We start from the raw sequence: 6727 nt of genomic DNA, 5'->3' as shown, positions 1-6727 counted from the left end.
ATCACGACTACCTCAGTAAAATTAGGGTTAAGCTTCTACATCATACATCTTCACAGGTGAACTGAAAAGACATTCCTGATTATTCCTATAAGCCAGAGATTTTAACTACTTCTTCTTAAAAAAAAAAACAAAAATATAAGTAAAACTTTTGCTTTCATCACATCAAGATTGCTGCACTTTAAGGCAAATATGCTGTACCTGCCTCTTTTGATTCTCTCTATAAACTGTTACTGACAATAAAACTCCTTCTCTAAGCTCAAGCTAAATAGGTTTATAATCTACATAAGGGTAGCCGATCACCACCCACTATCTGGGAGATATATGTTCTTTCCATCTTAAGAGGAAAGGTGAACACCACTTGCAATTGGTTTTGTTCTGGTTTTGCTAATGCTAATTAACAAAGTTATCATGTTTCAGAAATCAACAACTTCTGAGAATAACAGACAATACAGGGGATACAGCCATTGGTGCTGGCTGAGAGTACTGCAGCTCATAAAGTGAATTTGTTAGATGAGATAGGCAGAGACTTCCAGACCCAGGACAAGCAGGGTATGGGCTATGCCCCTAATAAGCAGGAAGCAACTATGGAACATATGATGATTCTATGCCCTTCAACATCCCTTAGGGTTAAAGGCTGGAGTTTCTGAGTGGGGAACAATGTAGGCAGGTAGGTAGGGTAAAGTTGATTAGATTTGTGAACTGGAAGACCCCTTGAGTGATCTCATGCCCCACCTGACCCCACCTGTATGCCCACCCGCCAACCAGGCTGCATAACCACTCCCCTTTGGAAGTGGATAAAAGGCCTGGAATACAGTGGGCCCCTCCCTTATTGCCCTTGCTGCCCTTGTTGCCCTGCACCATTGGGATGTATGGCCATCAGGCCACCTGCTCTCTGCTTTCCTGCCTGCATGATTGTTCCATATGGCCTGGTCCTTCTTGGCATGGACCCAATTTAGCTTCTAGATTTCCCATCCTCCTCTAAATAAAGCCCTCACTCTCCTGCACATTTCTCTCACCGAGTAGAATCCTTAAAAACTTAAAAAATAAAATAAAATAATAGGATTCAGCAGTGAAGTCATTGGGATCTGGGCTTCTCTTTGTCGGAAAGGTCTTAATTTTACTGATTCAGTCTCTGGTTTGGTTATTGGTCTGTTTACATGTTCTATGTCTTCATGACTCAATTTAGGTAGGTTTTATATGTACAGGAATCAATCTGTTTCTTCTAGGTTTCCCGGTTTGTTGGGATACAGCTCTTTGTAGTAATTCCTGAAGATTCTTTTTATTTCTGTGGTATCTGTTGTTACATTTCCTTTTTCATCTATTATTTTGTTGATTTGGGTCTTCTCCCTCTTTCTTTGATTAGTTGGGCCAATTGTGTGTCAATTTTGTTTATTTTTTCAATTTTATGTTATGTACAAGAAACACCATTCACAAATAGAATCACTGACCAAAAAGATGGATAAAGATATTCCACACAAATTGAAATCTAAAGTGAGTAGCAGTATCTGTACTCATATCACACAAATCAGACTTCAAAACAACTTAAAGGGTGGTGTTATGGCTTAGTGGATTAAGCTGTTTCCTGCAGTTCCAGCATCCCCAGGGTGCCAATTTGAGTTCCAGCTGCTCCATTTCTTATCCAGCTTCCTGCTAATATGCCTGAAAAATCACCAGTGATTTGCGGAAGTGCTTGGGCTCCTGCATCCAGATGGGAGACCTGGAATAAGCTCCTAGGTCCTGGCATCTGGATTTGGTTGGGCCTAGACCCAGCCACTGCAACCATTTGGAGACTGTAAGATAGAAGACTTCTCTCTGTCTCTCACTTTCTCTAACTCTGGCTTAAAAATAAATAAAACAAAACTTTAAAAAATTACACAGAAATCCACTATGTAAACATTAAGAATTCAATTCAACAAAATGATGTGACTATTTTAAATGTAGCCAATTCAACAAACAGATGTGTCTTTTTTAAATAATAGGGCACACAGTCTTATAAAACAAATGTAAATGGATATAAAGGGAGATATAGCTCTAATATAACACTAGGTGACTTTATTTCTTGGCATTGCTTTGCAGATGTTGGGATGAGAGTCGGGACTGAATACCAAGCTCCGATCCCTGAATTTGATCCAGGTGCCACAAAGTACACAGATAAAGACAATGGAGGAATGCTTGTATGGTCTCCATGTCACACTATCCCAGATGCCAAATTGGATGAATATATTGCAATTGCAAAGGAGAAACACAGCTACAATGTGGAACAGGCACTTGGCATGTTGTTCTGGCATAAACATAACATTGAGAAGTCCCTTGCTGACCTCCCTAATTTTACTCCCTTCCCGGATGAGTGGACAGTGGAAGATAAAGTCTTATTTGAACAAGCATTTAGTTTCCATGGGAAGAGCTTTCACAGGATTCAGCAAATGCTTCCAGATAAGACAATCACAAGTCTTGTAAAATATTATTATTCCTGGAAAAAAACTCGCTCTAAGACAAGTTTGATGGATCACCAGGCTCGTAAACTAGCCAATAGACACAACCAGGGGGACAGTGATGATGATGATGTGGAAGAAACACACCCAATGGATGGGAATGATAGTGATTATGATCCCAAGAGAGAAGCCAAAAAGGAGGGTAATGCTGAACAGCCTGTCCAAAGCAGCAAGATTGGACTTGGAAGGAGAGATTATCAGAGTTTACAATATCGCCATCATTCTCAGCGTTCTAAGTGCCATCCACCCAAGGGCATGTATTGAACCCAGGAAGATGTGGTAGCTGTTTCCTGTAGCTCCAATGCAGCCAACACCATCCTGAGGCAATTGGACATGGAGTTGATCTCTCTAAAACGTCAGGTTCAGAATGCTAAGCAAGTAAACAGAGCCCTTAAACAGAAAATGGAAGGTGGAATTGAAGAATTCAAACCTCCTGAGTCAAATCAGAAAATTAATGCCCGTTGGACCACAGAGGAGTAACTTCTAGCAGTGCCAGGCACAGACCCCATATGCTCCTCGGACTCTGGGTCCATCACCTCCTGCCCCATCATCCACTCCAACACCAACAGCCCCCATTGCCACTCTGAACCAGCCTCCATCACTTCTTCGTCCAACACTGCCTGCTGCCCTGCTCTTCACCAGCAGCCTCCTCCATTCCAGCAGCAGGCCCAGTTCATCCAGCCCCGGCCAACTTTAAATCAGCCTCCCCCACCTCTCATTCACCCTGCTAATTCTATGCCACCCCGTCTAAACCCAAGACCAGTGCTGTCCACAGTGGGTGGTCAGCAGCCACCATCACTTATTGAAATTCAGACAGATTCACAGTCCTCACTGCACTAAAAATTAATTGGACAGAGCTGCAGTAACTTTGCACCCCATCATTTTACAAGTGCTCATCTGACTAATTGGAAAGAGGAAAGGATAATTCTTCTTAGATAATGAGGCTGAGAACTAGTTGTGTGGCAGTGCACTAGCAGAAGTGTATGAGCTGTTCACTAGGCGAAAGCGTTACCCAGCAGAAAGCCTTCAGTTAGCCTGCTACTAGGGTGTGTGTTCACCAACATGGTCTCACAAAAGGAAAAGCAAAAAGAGTTAAGTCTTCTATACACCACAGGGTTCAGTTTCATCTTAACTGTTTATTTTACTGAGGTTCCTTATATTCCTTCCTCTTCATAGTCAACCTCTTAGTACAGGAACATTGACTTAGGAATTGTGAAAGTTTCTTAAGGACATTTGGCTTTTTTTTTCTTTAATTTAATTTTTTAAAAAACATTTTCCTATGTTAGGAGAGCAAGAATAAATAGCCTGCATTTCATATTTTGACATATGTTCACTTTCTGCATATTTCACTATAGCTACATACCCCTTTTTTCAAAAAAAAAAAAAAACGTTGCTTTTTTTTCTTAAAGGAATTTACATTCCTTTGAAAGAAAGCAATTTAATCAATTGCAAAGCAATTATATGAAACCACAGAGAATATACTGAATCTACTAACCCTTTTAATATACAGTGCAGGGTCCGAGTGAAAAGTCCTTGTTTAAAGGTCATTGGCCCGTCATCTGTCAGTAACAAGAGGACTGGAATAATACTTTTACACACAAATGAGGACTTAATGTGTTGAAATATAATATCTTTAAGTTCCTTGAAAATAGGATTACTATGGAAATTTTTTTTTAATGTTTCTAAATGATACCTGCTTTTAAGTAGTAGTTGCCTACATTTGGGGACATTAGAAGAGAGTTATTATATTTCATCAGTTATGTAGAGATGGTGGTTATGGAAGCATTTATTTACAGTACCTTTTTTATGTTTAGATTCTGAACTTAAAATTGCCCTCATGCTTATTAAAATTATCTGCATTTACTATGAAGGTGTTTTCTTGATGAATCTGTTGTAGTGTTTGGACACATTTGTGTATTCCTTGTTTGGTTTAGGGTTAAGTCACCAACATTCTTCCATAAAATTAAGAGTCTGTTATCTAAAAAAAAAAAAAAAAAAAAAAAAAAAAAGGACCATAATCTTCCAAAAACTGTTTGCTGCAGTGAAAAAGGGCATTGATGAACTCTCTGCAGAAAAGAAGGGCAGCATCCATACTGGACACATCAGGGCATGCCCAGGGGTCAGTTGCACAATCATCTGTTGGTTTCTGCAACTTCTGAGCACTCATTTTTGGAACAGGAAACCTTACATCAGACACAAAATCCAAAAGCCAGAAAGTAGGATCCCAGCATCTACACTTTACTGTGGGTGCTTCTCAAAGCCTTGTTCAGTATTTTATTGCTGGCACTCAGATGTCAAAATACACAGGAATTTCTCACTTTGCCGCAGTGATAGTTCTAAAAGTCAGTACCATAGATTTTCCCAGAGGATGGCACTGTCCTTGTTCATGTTTATGTTGGTGCTCTTACATAGCAGGGGGAAACTTCTTGGTTCCAAGCTGGGCAGAGGCATCCTCATGTTTCTGACAGTTTCACATTAAAGTTGTGTTTTAAAAGGAAGGAGAAGAGGCAGAACACCTATCTTTGGAGTCAGAGCTGTGGCAAAGTGGGTTAAGCTGCTACCCACAGTGCCAGCATCCCACATGGACACCAGTTTGAGACCCAGCTGCTTCACTCCTGATCCAACTCCCTGTTAATGTGCCTGGGAAAGTGGTGGAAGATGGCCCAAGTCCCATGTGGGAGACCTGCAAGAGGTCCCTGGATACTGGCTTTGACTTGGCCTAGCCCCAGCCATTTGGAGAGTGAATGAGCAGATGGAAGACCTCTCTCTCTCTCTCTCTCTCTCTCTCTCTCTCTAACTTTACCTTTCAAAAAAAATTAATATGTTTTTAAAACAGAAAGCCTATCTTCACCTTTGACTACAAGACATGAAAGAGGACTTCCCTGGCTCACAGACCTGCTAAGGACTAAGAAGCCTCCTGTGTCTGTTAGTGGGATTGGAGATGAGGCCACAAGACAAGGGGCACATAGTGTTAGCTTTAGATCCAGAAATTCCAACTTTCTCATCTATCTCTAAATGGTCTCCACAGACTGACAGGGGTAATGCCTCTAAAAACCAGGAAGTTATTTCCTGTAGAGTTCATCTTGCATCCTCCCACCCTGAGCACATTCATGGGACAGGTCCATTTGCCAGACAAAGAAAAAATTAGAAATGAAAACATGTAGACAATTCTGCATCTGAGACTTTAGCCCAAGACATAGATTAAGATTTTGAAGATTGTCTAATTGAGCCAGACTAAAAAAGATCAGGGACCTCTACAGTATGTGGCATTGCTGGAGAGTACTTTGAGCCAGTATACGGATTCAAATCTAGAGCAATCCTGCTTAGTGCTTGTTGAGAGAAAAGTCTGCAATATAGTGACAAGAAGCTGGGCCTGGCATGGATTACACTGGCACTAAAGCTATACTAGAATGGAACATAGGTGGCTGACCTGGGGCTCTGCCCTAGAGCCCAAAGATGGACCACGCTAGAGGTGAGAGAAGCTTGAACAATATGCTTGCAGTGAAAACCCTGAAGATCTGACACCAGCCCGGGTCACCATCCACTGTTTCCAATCCTACGTTTTGCAACTTGAAAACTGACCTTTGTTTTTGACATTTTCTTCTACAACTGCCTAACAAAGACAAATCCACTCATTGCATCTCTAGGAGTCTTGTGGCTATGATTAAACTCACTGTTTTACTGCCACATCCTAGATTTGATTCCTGCTCAGGGAACCTCATACTCCCCACATCTGCAGTGGCTCAGAAGGGTCAGTAGCACAGGGCTTACTGAAACTAATTCACAAACACCTCACTGAAGCCAACCTTCAGAATGAAAACCATCACTCCATTTGAGAGATAGGCCATATGCTGAGGGGCTAGATGGTGACACCTCTGCTCCCTTCAACTCAGACACTTCGTATCTTCCTTCCACAGTTCTCATCCAAAGACAACCTGGGACATATCATGTTCCAGACTCCTTTAAACAGAAACAACAAACCCCTTTGAAACCTGCCAAAACTTTGCAAGAATAGTAAGCTTGGGTTTTTTGGATCACTTCACAGTTTCCTTCATTTGCTTTGTGTTGTTTTTCCATGTTTACATATTTGTTTCACCATTTCAGACTAACTTCCAGATACCACAACATTGTTTCATAAGTACATCCATTGTTTCATAAGTCCACAACATTGTTTCATAAGTCCAGTGCTCATTCACTCTCCAAATGGCTGGGGCTAGGCCAAGTCAAAGCCAGTA

At 41.1% G+C, this 6727-nt stretch overlaps 1 pseudogene; it reads left to right on the top strand.

Moving 5' to 3' along the window:
* The first annotated feature begins 2081 nt into the window (after nucleotides 1–2081).
* LOC133775903 (REST corepressor 3-like) lies at nucleotides 2082–3223 on the top strand (annotated as a pseudogene).
* The last annotated feature ends 3504 nt before the right edge of the window (nucleotides 3224–6727 follow it).

Source organism: Lepus europaeus, chromosome 17 (genome assembly GCF_033115175.1).
Source record: "Lepus europaeus isolate LE1 chromosome 17, mLepTim1.pri, whole genome shotgun sequence".
In the NCBI taxonomy this organism is placed as follows: domain Eukaryota; kingdom Metazoa; phylum Chordata; class Mammalia; order Lagomorpha; family Leporidae; genus Lepus; species Lepus europaeus.
This window is presented reverse-complemented; position numbering and strand designations above follow the sequence as displayed.